Source organism: Oncorhynchus gorbuscha, unplaced genomic scaffold (assembly GCF_021184085.1).
Source record: "Oncorhynchus gorbuscha isolate QuinsamMale2020 ecotype Even-year unplaced genomic scaffold, OgorEven_v1.0 Un_scaffold_6862, whole genome shotgun sequence".
Taxonomy (NCBI): domain Eukaryota; kingdom Metazoa; phylum Chordata; class Actinopteri; order Salmoniformes; family Salmonidae; genus Oncorhynchus; species Oncorhynchus gorbuscha.
In genome coordinates this window covers 1-19,492 of record NW_025745500.1, presented here as the reverse complement: position 1 = coordinate 19,492, position 19,492 = coordinate 1, and the positions used below count along the sequence as shown (strand labels likewise).

Here is a 19,492-nt window from a genome sequence, read left to right as displayed (position 1 = left end):
AAAATTTGGCTTGTCACCAAAAGCACTCACAAACTTCTACAGATGCACAATCGAGAGCATCCTGGCGGGCTGTATCACCGCCTGGTACGGCAACTGCTCTGCCCTCAACCGTAAGGCTCTCCAGAGGGTAGTGAGGGGACTGCACAACGCATCACCGGGGGCAAAACTGCCTGTCTCCAGGGGACACCCTTACACCACCCGCTGTTACAGGAAGGCCATAAAGATCATCACATCAACCACCCGGAACCACTGCCTGTTCACCCCGCTATCATCCAGAAGGCGGGTCAGTATAGGTGCATCAAAGCTGGGACCGTAGAGACTGAAAACAGCTTCTCATCTCGCGGCCATCAGACTGTTAAATAGCCACTCACTAACATTGAGTGGCTGCTGCCAACACACTGTCATTGACACTGGACCCAACTCCAGCCATTTTAATAATGGGAATTGATGGAAATGATGTAAATATATATATATATATATCACTAGCCACTTTAAACAATGCTACCTTATATAATGTTACCCCTACATTATTCATCTCATGGCGCATATGTATATACTGTACTTACAACATCGACTGCATCCTTATGTAACACATGTACTAGCCACTTTAACTATGCCACTTTTGTTTACTTTGTCTACACACACTCATCTTCATATGTATATACTGTATATACTGTACTCGATACTATCTACTGTATGCCGCTCTTACCATCACTCATTCATATATCCTTATGTACATGTTCCTTTATCCCCTACACTGTGTATAATACAGTAGTTTTTTTTGGAATTGTTAGTTAGATTACTTGTTGGTTATCACTGCATTGTCGGAACTAGAAGCACAAGGTTTGCTACACTCGCATTAACATCTGCTAACCATGTGTATGTGACAAATAAAATTTGATTTGATTTGATTTGGATTTGATTTAGAGAAGGTCATTGAGTAGGAAGAACAAAGGGAGAGAGACAGATTTTAGAGAAGGTCATTGAGTAGGAAGAACTAAAGGGGAGAGAGACAGATTTAGGGAAGGTAATCAGGCAGGTTATGGAGTTCCAGGTGAGGCTGATGGGGCGCTGGTGTGCTATAATGAGCAGCCTGGTGACCTGGGAGCCGGAGAGGGAGGACACGTGACAGCGATGTGTTTCCTCTGCTGTAGGTGGTCCAGAGACTTTTTTATCAGTAAGACCCAGAAGGTGCGCTTCACTCCGTCTCTCCTGGCCCAGATTGCATCTCTACAGGTGGAATGGCATTGTGGATGTGCACAGACGACAGCAAGGTAATGGATCTGTCCACTAGTTCTCTTTTATCTTCTCTCTTTATCTCTCTCGTTTTCTCTCTCTTTATCTCTCTATCTATTTATTTATCTCTGCTCTTCTTTATTTCTGCTCTCTTTATCTATCTCTTTTATCTCTCTCTCTCTCTTTATCTCTCTCTCTCTCTTTTTCTTTATCTCTCTCTCTTTCTCTTCTTTTATCTCTCTATCTATTTATTTATCTCTGCTCTCTCTTTATTTCTGCTCTCTTTCTCTCTCTCTCTCTCTCTCTCTCTCTCTCTCTCTCTCTCTCTCTCTCTCTCTCTCTCTCTCTCTCTCTCTTTATCTCTCTCTCTCTTTATCTCTGCTCTCTTTATCTCTGCTCTCTTTCTCTCTCTTTATCTCTCTTTATCTCTGCTCTCTCTCTTTATCTCTGCTCTCTCTCTTTATCTCTCTCTCTCTTTATCTCTGCTCTCTTTCTCTCTTTATCTCTCTCTCTTTATCTCTGCTCTCTTTCTCTCTTTATCTCTCTCTCTTTATCTCTCTCTCTCTTTATCTCTGCTCTCTCAATATATCAATTCAATTCAAGGGCTTTATTGGCATGGGAAACATGTGTTAACATTGCCAAAGCAAGTGAGGTAGACAACATACAAAGTGAATATATAAAGTGAAAAACAACAAAAATGAACAGTAAACATTACACATACAGAAGTTTAAAAACAGTAAAGACATTACAAATGTCATATTATTTATATATATATATATATATATATATATACACAATGTACAAATAGTTAAAGGACACAAGATAAAATAAATAAGCATAAATATGGGTTGTATTTACAATGGTGTTTGTTCTTCACTGGTTGCCCTTTTCTCGTGGCAACAGGTCACAAATCTTGCTGCTGTGATTTCACACTGTGGAATTTCACCCAGTAGATATGGGAGTTTTTCAAAATTGGATTTGTTTTCGAATTCTTTGTGGATCTGTGTGATCTGGGGGAAATGTGTATCTCTAATATGGTCATACATTGGGCAGGAGGTTAGGAAGTGCATTTATCTTAATCTCTCTCTTATCTCTGCTCTCTCTTTATCTCTGCTTTCTCTCTCTTTATCTCTGCTCTCTCTCTCTGTGTTAGAGCTTTGGGCCAGTAACCGAAAGGTCACTGGTTTGAATCCCGGAGCCGACATGATGATAAATCTGTTGCTGTGCCCTTGAGCAAGGCACTTAACCCTAATCGCCCCAGGGACGCTGGACAACGGTGACCCTGGCCGTGACCCCACTCCCTGGGGGTCTATCGAAAGGTCATTGGGATATGCATAAAACACAAATAAGTGTGTAACGGAAATGTGTTTCATGCATATCCCAATGCCCCCTCGATAGACCCCCAGGGAGTGGGGTCACGGCCAGGTCACGTTGTCCAGCAACAGATTTTTCATCTTGTCAGCTCCGGGATTCAAACCAGTGACCTTTCGGTATTTAAGTGTGTAAGAGAACAAATATTGGCGCCCCCTAAATTATTCTCACTCACAATCATCACAGAGTCTTGTTTTGAATGTCAATTTCTTCAGATGGCGGAGAACGCAGAGGAAGCAGGGAAGATGGTTGTGAGGAAACTGGTTCACAACTTCCTCCTGAATCTATGCTGCTCCCGGAAACATGGCATCAGTTTCTACGACCCCAGCTTTGGAACGGCTGGCAGGTCAGGCATGAATCTGATGCATCCCGTCTCTCCTCTCTGATCTCTCCTCTCTGTTCTCTCTCCTCTATCACTCTGTTCTCTCTCCTCTATCACTCTGTTCTCTCTCCTCTATCACTCTGTTCTCTCTCTCCTCTATCGCTCTGTTCTCTCTCCTCTATCACTCTGTTCTCTCTCCTCTGTCTCTCTGTTCTCTCTCCCATCTCTCCTCTATCACTCTGTTCTCTCTCTCTATCTCTCTGTTCTCTCTCCTCTATCACTCTGTTCTCTCTCCTCTATCACTCTGTTCTCTCTCTCCTCTATCACTCTGTTCTCTCTCCTCTATCACTCTGTTCTCTCTCCCGTCTCTCCTCTCTGTTCTCTCTCCTCTATCTCTCTGTTCTCTCTCCCGTCTCTCCTCTGTCTCTCTGTTCTCTCTCCCATCTCTCCTCTGTCTCTCTGTTCTCTCTCCTCTATCACTCTGTTCTCTCTCCTCTATCACTCTGTTCTCTCTCCTCTATCACTCTGTTCTCTCTCCTCTATCACTCTGTTCTCTCTCCTCTATCACTCTGTTCTCTCTCCTCTATCACTCTGTTCTCTCTCCTCTATCACTCTGTTCTCTGTTCTCTATCACTCTGTTCTCTCTCCTCTATCACTCTGTTCTCTCTCCTCTATCACTCTGTTCTCTCTCCTCTATCACTCTGTTCTCTCTCCTCTCTGTTCTCTCTCCTCTGTCTCTCTGTTCTCTCTCCTCTCTGTTCTCTCTCCTCTGTCTCTCTGTTCTCTCTCCTCTCTGTTCTCTCTCCTCTGTCTCTCTGTTCTCTCTCCCATCTCTCCTCTATCACTCTGTTCTCTCTCCTCTATCACTCTGTTCTCTCTCCTCTATCACTCTGTTCTCTCTCCTCTATCACTCTGTTCTCTCTCCTCTATCACTCTGTTCTCTCTCCTCTCTGTTCTCTCTCCTCTGTCTCTCTGTTCTCTCTCCCGTCTCTCCTCTGTCTCTCTGTTCTCTCTCCCATCTCTCCTCTATCACTCTGTTCTCTCTCCTCTATCTCTCTGTTCTCTCTCCTCTATCACTCTGTTCTCTCTCCTCTATCACTCTGTTCTCTCTCCTCTCTGTTCTCTCTCCTCTGTCTCTCTGTTCTCTCTCCCGTCTCTCCTCTGTCTCTCTGTTCTCTCTCCCGTCTCTCCTCTATCACTCTGTTCTCTCTCCCGTCTCTCCTCTGTCTCTCTGTTCTCTCTCCCGTCTCTCCTCTATCACTCTGTTCTCTCTCCCGTCTCTCCTCTATCACTCTGTTCTCTCTCCTCTATCACTCTGTTCTCTCTCTCCTCTATCACTCTGTTCTCTCTCCCGTCTCTCCTCTGTCTCTCTGTTCTCTCTCCCATCTCTCCTCTATCACTCTGTTCTCTCTCCCGTCTCTCCTCTGTCTCTCTGTTCTCTCTCCCGTCTCTCCTCTGTCTCTCTGTTCTCTCTCCCGTCTCTCCTCTGTCTCTCTGTTCTCTCTCCCGTATCTCCTCTGTCTCTCTGTTCTCTCTCCCATCTCTCCTCTATCACTCTGTTCTCTCTCTCCTCTATCACTCTGTTCTCTGTCCTCTATCTCTCTGTTCTCTGTTCTCTATCTCTCTGTTCTCTGTTCTCTATCTCTCTGTTCTCTCTCCTCTATCTCTCTGTTCTCTGTTCTCTATCTCTCTGTTCTCTCTCCTCTATCACTCTGTTCTCTCTCCTCTATCTCTCTGTTCTCTGTTCTCTATCTCTCTGTTCTCTGTTCTCTATCTCTCTGTTCTCTCTCCTCTATCTCTCTGTTCTCTGTTCTCTATCTCTCTGTTCTCTGTTCTCTATCTCTCCTTCTCTCTGTTCTCTATCTCTCTGTTCTCTCTCCTCTCTGTTCTCTCTCCCATCTCTCCTCTATCACTCTGTTCTCTGTTCTCTATCACTCTGTTCTCTCTCCTCTATCACTCTGTTCTCTCTCCTCTATCACTCTGTTCTCTCTCTCCTCTATCTTTATCTCCTCTCTCTCTGTTCTCTCTCCTCTATCACTCTGTTCTCTCTCCTCTATCACTCTGTTCTCTCTCCTCTATCACTCTGTTCTCTCTCCTCTATCACTCTGTTCTCTCTCCCATCTCTCCTCTATCACTCTGTTCTCTCTCCTCTATCACTCTGTTCTCTCTCCCCTCTATCACTATGTTCTCTCTCCTCTATCACTCTGTTCTCTCTCCTCTATCACTCTGTTCTCTCTCCTCTATCACTCTGTTCTCTCTCCTCTATCACTCTGTTCTCTCTCCTCTATCACTCTGTTCTCTCTCCTCTATCACTCTGTTCTCTCTCCTCTATCACTCTGTTCTCTCTCCTCTATCACTCTGTTCTCTCTCTCTATCACTCTGTTCTCTCTCCTCTATCACTCTGTTCTCTCTCCTCCCCTATCACTCTGTTCTCTCTCCCATCTATCACTCTGTTCTCTCTCCTCTATCACTCTGTTCTCTCTCCTCTATCACTCTGTTCTCTCTCCCATCTCCTCTATCACTCCCTGTTCTCTCTCCTCTATCACTCTGTTCTCTCTCCTCTATCACTCTGTTCTCTCTCCTCTATCACTCTGTTCTCTCTCCTCTATCACTCTGTTCTCTCTCTCTATCACTCTGTTCTCTCTCCTCTATCACTCTGTTCTCTCTCCTCTATCACTCTGTTCTCTCTCCTCTATCACTCTTGTTCTCTCTCTCTATCACTCTGTTCTCTCTCCTCTATCACTGTTCTCTCTCCTCTATCACTCTGTTCTCTCTCCTCTATCACTCTGTTCTCTCTCCTCTATCACTCTGTTCTCTCTCCCATCTCTCCTCTATCACTCTGTTCTCTCTCCTCTATCACTCTGTTCTCTCTCCTCTATCACTCTGTTCTCTCTCCTCTATCACTCTGTTCTCTCTCCTCTATCACTCTGTTCTCTCTCCCATCTCTCCTCTATCACTCTGTTCTCTCTCCTCTATCACTCTGTTCTCTCTCCTCTATCACTCTGTTCTCTCTCCTCTATCACTCTGTTCTCTCTCCTCTATCACTCTGTTCTCTCTCCTCTATCACTCTGTTCTCTCTCCTCTATCACTGTTCTCTCTCCTCTATCACTCTGTTCTCTCTCCTCTATCACTCTGTTCTCTCTCCTCTATCACTCTGTTCTCTCTCCTCTATCACTCTGTTCTCTCTCTATCACTCTGTTCTCTCTCCTCTATCTCTCTGTTCTCTCTCCTCTATCACTCTGTTCTCTCTCCTCTTTATCTCCCCTCGCTCTGTTCTCTCCTCTATCACTCTGTTCTCTCTCTCTGTTCTCTCTATCACTCTGTTCTCTCTCTATCACTCTGTTCTCTCTCTATCACTCTGTTCTCTCTCCTCTTTATCTCCCCTCGCTCTGTTCTCTCCTCTATCACTCTGTTCTCTCTCTCTGTTCTCTCTATCACTCTGTTCTCTCTCTATCACTCTGTTCTCTCTCCTCTTTATCTCCCCTCGCTCTCCTCTCTGTTCTCTCTTCTCTATCTCTTGTGTGTCTGTACAGTAGACAGACCTGAAGTTGTGTGTGTACAGTAGACAGACCTGAAGTTGTGTGTCTGTACAGTAGACAGACCTGAAGTTGTTGTGTGTCTCTACAGTAGACAGACCTGAAGTTGTTGTGTGTCTCTACAGTAGACAGACCTGAAGTTGTTGTGTGTCTCTACAGTAGACAGACCTGAAGTTGTGTGTCTGTACAGTAGACATAGACCTGAAGTGTTTGTTGTGTGTCTGTCTTCTGTCCAGGGCTGGTAACATTGTGCTACTGCAGTTTGTGGTGGGGCTGAAGCAGGCTACAGAGGACGACCTGGTGTCTGATCTGATGGTCAACATACTGAGGGTCAGTCCTGACATCTTGCCCAGGTTCTTCAAGGAGACACAGTACTCCTTCATCCCTCGCCTCAAATCTGCCTGGACGGACAACATCACTCTGCTCAAGAAGGTTTTTAATAAACTCTTTGTTTCCTTGTATTATTGTGTTTTTTTTTCTAAAGTTATTTCGTTTACGTTTCAAACCTCGGGGACAGTTCTGTCTGTAAAGTTGACGACAACAACAACAACAACAACAACAACAACAACAACAACAACATAGAGGATTGTAAAAGCTGTATTCTATCAGACGCCACCGTGCGCAGGGGCGAGGCGAACAGAAATCAACAAAACAAAATGTCAATCTTACAACAACGTCACAATTTTTATTTTTTATTTAATTAGGCAAGTCAGTTAAGAACAAGTTCTTATTTTCAATGACGGCCTAGGAACAGTGGGTTAACTGGTCTAGGAACAGGGGTTAACTGGTCTAGGAACAGTGGGTTAACTGGTCTTAGGAACAGTGGGTTAACTGGTCTAGGAACAGTGGGTTAACTGGTCTAGGAACAGTGGGTTAACTGGTCTAGGAACAGTGGGTTAACTGGTCTAGGAACAGTGGGTTAACTGGTCTAGGAACAGTGGGGTTAACTGGCCTAGGAACAGTGGGTTAACTGGTCTAGGAACAGTGGGTTAACTGGTCTAGGAACAGTGGGTTAACTGGCCTAGGAACAGGGGTTAACTGGCCTAGGAACAGTGGGTTAACTGGTCTAGGAACAGTGGGGTTAACTGGTCTAGGAACAGTGGGGTTAACTGGTCTAGGAACAGTGGGGTTAACTGGTCTAGGAACAGTGGGTTAACTGGTCTAGGAACAGTGGGTTAACTGGTCTAGGAACAGTGGGTTAACTGGTCTAGGAACAGTGGGTTAACTGGTCTAGGAACAATTGGGTTAACTGGTCTAGGAACAATTGGGTTAACTGGTCTAGGAACAATGGGGTTAACTGGTCTAGGAACAGTGGGTTAACTGGTCTAGGAACAGTGGGGTTAACTGGTCTAGGAACAGTGGGGTTAACTGGTCTAGGAACAGTGGGGTTAACTGGTCTAGGAACAATGGGTTAACTGGTCTAGGAACAGTGGGTTAACTGGTCTAGGAACAGTGGGTTAACTGGTCTAGGAACAGTGGGTTAACTGGTCTAGGAACAGGGTTAACTGGTCAGGAACAGTGGGTTAACTGGTTCTAGGAACAGTGGGTTAACTAAGTCTAGGAACAGGGTTAACTGGTCTAGGAACAGTGGGTTAACTGGTCTAGGAACAGTGGGTTAACTGGTCTAGGAACAGTGGGTTAACTGGTCTAGGAACAGTGGGTTAACTGGTTCTAGGAACAGTGGGTTAACTGGTCTAGGGAACAGTGGGGTTAACTGGTCTAAGAACAGTGGGGTTAACTGGTCTAGGAACAGTGGGTTAACTGGTCTAGGAACAGTGGGTTAACTGCCTGTTCAGGGGGCAGAATGACAGATTTTCACCATGTCAGCTCGGGGGTTTGAACTTGCAACCTTCCAGTTACTAGTCCAACACTCTAACCACTAGGCTACCCTGCCACCTCTACACTCTAACCACTAGGCTACCCTGCCGCCTCTACACTCTAACCACTAGGCTACACTGCCACCTCTACACTCTAACCACTAGGCTACCCTGCCGCCTCTACACTCTAACCACTAGGCTACCTGCCTCCTCTACACTCTAACCACTAGGCTACCTGCCACCTCTACACTCTAACCACTAGGCTACCCTGCCGCCTCTGCACTCTAACCACTAGGCTACCCTGCCGCCTCTACACTTTAACCACTAGGCTACCCTGCCGCCTCTGCACTCTAACCACTAGGCTACCCTGCCGCCTCTACGACTCTAACCACTAGGCTACCTGCACCTCTACACTCTAACCACTGGGCTGCCCTGCCGCCTCTACTCTAACCACTAAGGCTGCCCTGCCCCCTCTACACTCTAACCACTAGGCTACGCTGCACGCCTCTACACTCTAACCACTAGGCTACCCGTGCCGCCTCTACACTCTAACCACTAGGCTACCTGCCTCCTCTACACTCTAACCACTAGGCTACCTGCCGCCCTCTACACTCTAACCACTAGGCTACATGCCGCCTCTACACTCTAACCACTAGGCTACCCTGCCTCCTCTACACTCTAACCACTAGGCTACCTGCCGCCTCTACACTCTAACCACTAGGCTACCCTGCCGCCCCTACACTCTAACCACTAGGCTACCTGCCTCCTCTACACTCTAACCACTAGGTTACCCTGCCGCCTCTACACTCTAACCACTAGGCTACCCTGCCGCCTCTACACTCTAACCACTAGGCTACCCTGCCGCCTCTACACTCTAACCACTAGGCTACCCTGCCGCCTCTACACTCTAACCACTAGGCTACCCTGCCGCCCCAAATTGTCTGTCCCTTGTCTGTCAATCACAGGCACTGTCATTTTGACCGCTGACTACCACTCTATCCTGTCTTCTCAGATCTACGAGTCTCAGCCAGAGGTGTCCAAGGCCTTCCAGACCAGAGAGGTTGTCCCTCTGCCCCGCCTCCTGTCCATGGTGCTGGTGACATCACTTCCTCCCGTCTGTAACAAGGCCTTCTTCACGCAGGGCATCAACGTGAGTTGACAACATTGTTCTAGAATAATGGCTATTTAATTAACAGACTTGTCACTTTTGGTGATGAAAAATGTTGCCCAACGTTTCCCAGTGCTGGGCCGTTTACCCATCTTTCCTCTCGTGCGCCTGTCCCAGTTTACCCATCTTTCCTCTCGTGTGCCTGTCCCAGTTTACCCATCTTTCCTCTCGTGTGCCTGTCCCAGTTTACCAACGCGGTGGTACAGCACACGACCCTGTCCCTCATGTCGTTCCTTCTGAAGAGAGCTCAGGGGAACATAGAGTTGTGTCTGGACCGCTCTGTGTGGCTCGCCTCTGATCTCTACACACCAGCCACCATGCAGGACTTCACACAGCAGTACAGGGAGGCACTCGGCAAGGTAACACACAGGACCTCACACAGCAGTACAGGGATATAACATACAGGACATCACACATCAGTACAGGGATATAACATATAGGACATCACACAGCAGTACAGGGAGGCACTCGGCAAGGTAACACACAGGACCTCACACAGCAGTACAGGGATATAACACACAGGACCTCACACATCAGTACAGGGATATAACATATAGGACATCACACAGCAGTACAGGGAGATAACACACAGGACCTCACACAGCAGTACAGGGATATAACATACAGGACATCACACATCAGTACAGGGATATAACATATAGGACATCACACAGCAGTACAGGGATATAACACACAGGACATCACACAGCAGTACAGGGAGATAACACACAGGACCTCACACAGCAGTACAGGGAGATAACACACAGGACATCACACAGCAGTACAGGGAGATAACATACAGGACATCACACAGCAGTACAGGGAGATAACACACAGGACCTCACACAGCAGTACAGGGAGATAACACACAGGACCTCACACAGCAGTACAGGGAGATAACACACAGGACCTCACACAGCAGTACAGGGATATAACATATAGGACATCACACAGCAGTACAGGGAGATAACACACAGGACCTCACACAGCTGTGGACCTACTGTAGGACTGTGGACCTACTGTAGGACTGTGGACCTACTGTAGGACTGTAGACCTACTGTAGTACTGTGGACCTACTGTAGTACTGTGGACCTACTGGGTTAGACAACACAGTCGACCTCCAAGCTACTAAACTAAATGCAGTGTTGCCCATGTAGATCCGATGATGACCAGCTTTTATCTGACTGAATGACCACTCTGATTGGATGACCACTCTGACTGAATGACCACTCTGATTGGATGACCACTCTGATTGGATGACCACTCTGACTGAATGACCACTCTGATTGGATGACCACTCTGACTGAATGACCACTCTGATTGGATGACCACTCTGATTGGATGACCACTCTGATTGGATGACCACTCTGACTGAATGACCACTCTGACTGAATGACCACTCTGATTGGATGACCACTCTCATTGGATGACCACTCTGATTGGATGACCACTCTGATTGAATGACCACTCTGATTGGATGACCACTCTGATTGGATGACCTGAATGACAACTGAACTCGGAGGGGGGGGGCGTCCGTGTTCTCTCCGTAGGTTCTACCGGACATGACCAGCATCGTGTCCAAATGGCAGTCACTGACCAAGAAGGAGACAGGAGGGAAGGAAAGGAAGAAGGAAGGAGGAGATGTCAAAGAGGACGCGACTAAAGTTGAACAACCCGGTAGATGTCTTACAGTACTAATATATTTACAGTCCGTGGAATGTTCTCTTCTTTAAATTATACTTATAACTCTCTCTTTATACATCTTTGAAATAAATAGTCCTTAACCAATATGGTATTTTTCCTCGTTTCTATATTGTCCCGACTATAACTCTCTTTAGTTGAACATGGGGTGACTAACTGACTCTCCTGTCTCTCCCATCTATCTGTCTGTCTCTCCTGTCTGTCTCTTCCTGTGCGTCTGTCTGTCTCTCTTCTGTCTCTCCTATCTATCTGTCTGTCTCTACTGTCTCTCCCATCTTTCTGTCTCCTATCTGTCTGTCTGTCTCTCCTGTCTCTCTCTTCCCGTGATGTTGTCTGTCTCTCCTGTCTCTCCCATCTATCTGTCTGTGTTTCCCATCTGTCTGTCTCTCCTGTCTGTCTCTCCTGTCTGTCTGTCTCTCCCATCTATCTGTCTGTGTCTCCCATCTGTCTGTCTCTCCTGTCTCTCCTGTCTGTCTCTCCTGTCTGTCTCTCCCGTCTGTCTGTCTCTCCTGTCTCTCCCATCTATCTGTCTGTGTTTCCCTTCTGTCTGTCTCTCCTGTCTGTCTCTCTTCCCCGTGCGTCTGTCTGTCTCTCCTGTCTCTCCCATCTATCTGTCTGTGTTTCCCATCTGTCTGTCTCTCCTGTCTGTCTCTCCTGTCTGTCTCTCTTCCCGTGCGTCTGTCTGTCTCTCCCGTCTGTCTCCTCCAGCCCTGTCAGGCCCCGAGTCTCCAGAGGTCATCGTCCTGAAAGCCCTCATCCTCCAGGTCATGTGTCTCTACCAGAAGGTAGTGCCTCACCTGGTTAGCCAGAGCAAGTTTGACTTCAGCAAGCTGCTCAAAGGTACTGCTCTATAAACTCTATGGATGGACGATCGATTGATTCATTGATTGATTCATTGGTTGATTGATTGATTCATTCATTGAATGATTGATTCATTGATTGATTCAATGATTGATTGATTCATTGATTTATTCATTGGTTGATTGATTCATTGATTGATTCATTGATTGCTCTGTTGCTCTTTATTAGTCCTGTTAAAAAATATGGAAGTTTTCTTCTTGATGTGCTAACAGAATGTTAAAATCTCTGAATTTGCCTTACATTGTGTTACCACACTTAGAGACAACTTTCACGTTATCTCGTCATTCTGAGGATCCGTACGGCCTTCCAAAAGGCCTGGGGAAATCATCCACTGATTGTGTCCGTTTTAACGGTATCGTATTTGGTCTCTCTTCAGGTATCGTGTCAGAGAAAGGTATGAGAGAGGAGGTCCATCCAGTCCTTCAACACCAGATATTACAACTGGCCCTGGACCTGCCGGCCAGCAAGTTCTCTTGGTTCAGAGTTCAGGTGAGATGCTTATAGACTGGGTTCAGAGTTCAGGTGAGATGGTTATAGACTGGGTTCAGAGTTCAGGTGAGATGATTATAGACTGGGTTCAGAGTTCAGGTGAGATGCTTATAGACCGGGTGTGTTTGATGTTATCACCTGGTTCAGGGGAGCTTCGAGACCAGCAAGTTGTCCTGGTTCAGGGGATCTTCTAGACCAGCAAGTTGTCCTGGTTCAGGGGAGCTTCTAGACCAGCAAGTTGTCCTGGTTCAGGGGAGCTTCTAGACCAGCAAGTTGTCCTGGTTCAGGGATCTTCTAGACCAGCAAGTTGTCCTGGTTCAGGGATCTTCTAGACCAGCAAGTTGTCCTGGTTCAGGATCTTCTAGACCAGCAAGTTGTCCTGGTTCAGGGGAGCTTCTAGACCAGCAAGTTGTCCTGGTTCAGGGGAGCTTCTAGACCAGCAAGTTGTCCTGGTTCAGGGGAGCTTCTAGACCAGCAAGTTGTCCTGGTTCAGGGGAGCTTCTAGACCAGCAAGTTGTCCTGGTTCAGGGGATCTTCTAGACCAGCAAGTTGTCCTGGTTCAGGGGAGCTTCTAGACCAGCAAGTTGTCCTGGTTCAGGGGAGCTTCTACACCAGCAAGTTGTCCTGGTTCAGGGGAGCTTCTACACCAGCAAGTTGTCCTGGTTCAGGGGAGCTTCTAGACCAGCAAGTTGTCCTGGTTCAGGGGAGCTTCTAGACCAGCAAGTTGTCCTGGTTCAGGGGATCTTCTAGACCAGCAAGTTGTCCTGGTTCAGGGGATCTTCTAGACCAGCAAGTTGTCCTGGTTCAGAGTTCAGGTGAGATGGTTATAGACTGGGTTCAGAGTTCAGGTGAGATGATTATAGACTGGGTTCAGAGTTCAGGTGAGATGCTTATAGACCGGGTTCAGGGTTCAGGTTAGAATGGAACAGACTGTTAGTGGTATATTTAATATCCCCTATAAGGAGCATGGAACAGACTGTTAGTGGTATATTTAATATCCCCTATAAGGAGCATGGAACAGACTGTTAGTGATATATTTAATATATTCTATAAGGAGCATGGAACAGACTGTTAGTGATATGTTTAATATCCCCTATAAGGAGCATGGAACAGACTGTTAGTGATATATTTAATATATTCTATAAGGAGCATGGAACAGACTGTTAGTGATATATTTAATATATTCTATAAGGAGCATGGAACAGACTGTTAGTGATATATTTAATATATTCTATAAGGAGCATGGAACAGACTGTTAGTGATATGTTTAATATCCCCTATAAGGAGCATGGAACAGACCAGGGGTTGAACTGTCTGCTGTCTCCTAGAGTGGCTTCAAAGGAAATGTGAGACTATGGAAACAGTAGGGGCCCAACTTTGGTTTTTAGAAGTGGTAGGAACATGAACTTGTGGGGGTCTGGGGGTGCTCCCTCGGATACTTTGCTAACCTCCCCTGTTATTGTTATGGGGGGAGGCACTAACACCAGAGGGCTGTAGCGCCAGAGGGCACCGGGCTGTGAGAGGGCCGTAGACGCCAGAGGGCCGTAGACGCCAGAGGGCCGTAGACGCCAGAGGGCCGTAGACGCCAGAGGGCCGTAGACGCCAGAGGGCCGTAGACGCCAGAGGGCCGTAGACGCCAGAGGGCCGTAGACGCCAGAGGGCCGTAGACGCCAGAGGGCCGTGACGCCAGAGGCCGTAGACGCCAGAGGGCCGTAGACGCCAGAGGGCCGTAGACGCCAGAGGGCCGTAGACGCCAGAGGGCCGTAGACGCCAGAGGGCCGTGACGCCAGAGGGCTGTGATTCATATCATAGGCCTTAAGAGTACTGTAGTGCTCTTTTTACTTGTACACAATATAGGGGGCAGGGCGGGACGATCCAGCTAAGGGCCCACCGCCCTACAGCGCCCCGACACACCCCACTCAGCTTTAGGATCTTACGTTAATTATTGGTTTCAGGTGTGTTAGGCCGAAGCTAGAGTGGCAACCTCAGTCCTGACCCTGGGAAGACCCCCAGGACTGACCAGCCCAGTAGCTAGGGATGACCTGAAGAGGTATCTCCCCTGACATGGGCATGTTGTCATTACAGACTCCTTTAGTCGTTCCATATAGGGCATCCAAACCTTATGAAAGTTGCACAGTGTACCCTTAATCTAGTAATAAATCCAATCTAGTGATATAAATATATATATACATACACATACGGTCTGTCGGTAAAAAGATTGGACACGGCTATTCCAATTTGTAAGTAGCTCTGGATAAGAGCGTCTGCTAAATGACTTAAATGTAAATGTAAATGTACTCATTCAAGGGTTTTTCTTTGTTATTTTCTACATTTTGTAATGATAGTGAAGACATCAAAACTATGAAATAACACGTATGGAATCATGTAGTAACCAAAATAAATATTCACTCTTTGCCTTGATGACAGCTTTGCACATTCTTGGCATTCTCTCAACCAGCATCACCTGGAATGCTTTTCCAACAGTCTTGAAGGAGTTCCCACAGATGCTGAGCATTTGTTGGCTGCTTTTCTTCACTCTGCTGTCCAACTCATCCCAAACCATCTCAATTGGGTTGAGGGTCAGGTGATTATGGAGACCAGGTCATCTGATGCAGTAAAATAGCCTTTACACTGTCTGGAGAGTTGAAAAACAAATGATAGTCCCACTAAGCCCAAACCAGATGGGACGGCGTATCGCTGCAGAATGCTGTGGTAGCCATGCTGGTTAAGTGTGCCTTGAATTCTAAATAAATTACTGACAGTGTCACCAGCAAAGCCCCCACACCATCACACCACCTCCTCCTCCATGTGCTTCACGGTGGGAACCACACATGCATAGATCATCCATTCACCTACTCTGAGGTGTCTGTATGAATCCTTCAGCATGTCTCTTTTGCATCACAGTGCAATAAAACAACTGGGTGGGGGGGGGCATGTCCCCCCACCCCCTGCCCCCAGTGAAAGTTTTGCCCCTGGTTATTTGTGAAGTCTCCTTTTATAACCTTGAAGTCATTTCATTTGGCTCCTTTCCGTTGTCAGGATCACGTGGAGACGGGCTCTGGGGAGAAGTCTGTGTTCTTCCTGCTCCTCAAGATGTTTGTGAGCAGCAACAGCAGCCACCTGAAAATGTCCACCAGGAAACTGGTGGTGAAGGTGAGACCTCTGCCTCGGTTCCAACCGGGTTTGAATCACACACGGGCTTTGTCCCAAATGGTACTCCATTCCTTGACATAGTGCACTACTTTTGACCAATGGTGTAAAGTACTTAAGTAAAAAAAAAAAAAAAAAAACTCTAAAGTACTACTTAAGTATTTATTTTGGGGGGTATCTGTACTTTACTTTACTTTTCTATTTATATATATATATATATAGTTTAAAAAAAACTATTTATAACTTTTACTTCACTTTACATTCCTAATGAAAATAATGTCCGTACAATTTTCCCCGACACCCAAAAGTACTCGTTCCATTTTGTAGCTTTTACTTTTGATATTTTAAAACCAAATACTTTTAGACTTTTACTCAAGTAGTATTTTACTGGGTGACTTTCACTCAAGTAGTAGTTTACTGGGTGACTTTCACTCAAGTAGTAGTTTACTGGGTGACTTTCACTCAAGTAGTAGTTTACTGGGTGACTTTCACTCAAGTAGTATTTTACTGGGTGACTTTCACTCAAGTAGTAGTTTACTGGGTGACTTTTACTCAAGTAGTAGTTTACTGGGTGACTTTCACTTTTACTTGAGTCATTTTCTGTTTTTAGGCATCTTCACTTTTACTCAAGTAGGACCATTGAGTACTTTTCCCCATAGTGGTTTCAAAAGTATTGCCCTATATATATATATATATATATATATATATATATACAGAATTTAGTATACCCACTGACTCTTGAATGTGCCCAACGTAGTAAAAACAAATAGTAGTGTACTTATTAAATACATCTACTGTGAGTTCCTGTCAACTCCTTGGTCTCCGTTGTTTGGGATTAGGTGCTGAAGGACAGTGGAGTGTTTGAGTACACCTGGTCTGAGCTGGAGCTGTGGCTGAAACACCTGGACAGACTACAGACAGAGCAGCAGGACACGGTTATACACTTCCTGGAGAGGGTCCAGTCACCTGATACATCAATCAATCATTGATACCCTCAATCTATCTATGTCGTCGTCATAAGTAGTATACAATAAATACATCTATGACACCTTCATACCCGAGGCCTTCCCGCGCTTAGGGATTGATTGATTAGTTGATTGTGTTATGCTATTTATGATACAGGGTGTGTGTGTGTCTCTTCTCTGTGATGTGTGTGTCTCTTCTCTGTGATGTGTGTGTGTGTCCAGGTGATGGTATGTAACCCTGTGATGTGTGTGTGTGTGTGTGTGTGTGTCCAGGTGCTCATGTGTCTGGTATGTAACCCTGTGATGTGTGTGTGTGTGTGTCCAGGTGCTCATGTGTCTGGTGTGTAACCCCTACACCTACACAGACAAGGTGGCCAGTCTTGTCCAGGAGGCAGCCTACACAGGCCAATCTTAGCGGACAGGACGGAGACACCGCCAGCATCCCCATCTCGCACATAGACGGTTAGTGACTCCTACATCATCCCCATCTCGCATAGATGGTTAGTGACTCTACATCATCCCCATCTCACATAGACGGTTAGTGACTCCCTACATCATCCCCATCTCACATAGACGGTTAGTGACTCCTACATCATCCCCATCTCGCACATAGATGGTTAGTGACTCCTACATCATCCCCATCTCACAGACGGTTAGTGACTCCTACATCATCCCCATCTCACATAGACGGTTAGTGACTCCATCATCCCCATCTCACATAGACGGTTAGTGACTCCATCATCCCCATCTCACATAGACGGTTAGTGACTCCTACATCATCCCCATCTCTCACATAGACGGTTAGTGACTCCTACATCATCCCCATCTCACATAGACGGTTAGTGACTCCTACATCATCCCCCATCTCACATAGACGGTTAGTGACTCCATCATCCCCATCTCACATAGACGGTTAGTGACTCCTACATCATCCCCATCTCACATAGACGGTTAGTGACTCCTACATCATCCCCCATCTCACATAGACGGTTAGTGACTCCTACATCATCCCCCATCTCACATAGACGGTTAGTGACTCCTACATCATCCCCATGTCACATAGATGGTTAGTGACTCCTACATCATCCCCATCTCACATAGACGGTTAGTGACTCCTACATCATCCCCATCTCACATAGATGGTTAGTGACTCCATCATCCCCATCTCGCACATAGACGGTTAGTGACTCCTACATCATCCCCATCTCACATAGATGGTTAGTGACTCCTACATCATCCCCATCTCGCACATAGACGGTTAGTGACTCCTACATCATCCCCCATCTCACATAGACGGTTAGTGACTCCATCATCCCCATCTCACATAGACGGTTAGTGACTCCTACATCATCCCCATCTCACACATAGACGGTTAGTGACTCCTACATCATCCCCCATCTCACATAGACGGTTAGTGACTCCTACATCATCCCCATCTCACATAGACGGTTAGTGACTCCTACATCATCCCCATCTCACATAGATGGTTAGTGACTCCTACATCATCCCCATCTCTCACATAGACGGTTAGTGACTCCATCATCCCCATCTCACATAGACGGTTAGTGACTCCTACATCATCCCCATCTCACATAGATGGTTAGTGACTCCTACATCATCCCCATCTCTCACATAGACGGTTAGTGACTCCATCATCCCCATCTCACATAGACGGTTAGTGACTCCCTACATCATCCCCATCTCACATAGGCGGTTAGTGACTCCTACATCTATCCCCATCTACCGCACATAGACGGTTAGTGACTCCTACATCATCCCCATCTCCCACATAGACGGTTAGTGGCTCCTACATCATCCCCATCTCACATAGACGGTTAGTGACTCCTACATCATCCCCATCTCACATAGACGGTTAGTGACTCCATCATCCCCATCTCACATAGACGGTTAGTGACTCCATCATCCCCATCTCACATAGACGGTTAGTGACTCCTACATCATCCCCATCTCTCACATAGACGGTTAGTGACTCCTACATCATCCCCATCTCACATAGACGGTTAGTGACTCCTACATCATCCCCATCTCACATAGACGGTTAGTGACTCCATCATCCCCATCTCACATAGACGGTTAGTGACTCCATCATCCCCATCTCTCACATAGACGGTTAGTGACTCCTACATCATCCCCATCTCACATAGACGGTTAGTGACTCCTACATCATCCCCATCTCACATAGACGGTTAGTGACTCCATCATCCCCATCTCACATAGACGGTTAGTGACTCCTACATCATCCCCATCTCACATAGACGGTTAGTGACTCCATCATCCCCATCTCTCACATAGACGGTTAGTGACTCCTACATCATCCCCATCTCACATAGACGGTTAGTGACTCCTACATCATCCCCATGTCACATAGACGGTTAGTGACTCCTACATCATCCCCATCTCACATAGACGGTTAGTGACTCCTACATCATCCCCATGTCACATAGACGGTTAGTGACTCCTACATCATCCCCATGTCACATAGACAGTACTGTGAAAAGGTTATTGTATATTGTTGATACTAAATATTATCAGATCTTCAACCAACACCTAATATTAGATTAAGGTAACCTGAGTTTACAAATAAGAAAGAAAAAAATAATATTTATATATTTATTTAACAAAGTTATGCAACACCCAATTCCCCTGTGTGAAAAAGTAATTGCCCCCTTACACTCAATAACTGGTTGTACCACCTTTTGCCTATTTTGACTCATCTGTCCATAGAACATTCTCCCAAGAGTCCATTTTATGTCTGGCCAGAACCAAACACTGCATTCCACAGTAAGAACCTTATTCCAAAGGTCAAGAATGGTGGTGGTTGTGTGATGGTTTTGGGGGATGCTTTGCTGCCTCAG

At 46.2% G+C, this 19,492-nt stretch overlaps 1 long non-coding RNA gene across 1 annotated transcript; it reads left to right on the top strand.

Annotated features, from left to right (window-relative positions):
• Positions 1-15,614: 15,614 nt before the first annotated feature.
• Positions 15,615-17,016, top strand: LOC124019086. The gene is made up of 3 exons (XR_006835736.1): positions 15,615-15,654; positions 16,491-16,607; positions 16,942-17,016. It is a non-coding gene; the product is annotated as an uncharacterized LOC124019086 (long non-coding RNA).
• The last annotated feature ends 2,476 nt before the right edge of the window (positions 17,017-19,492 follow it).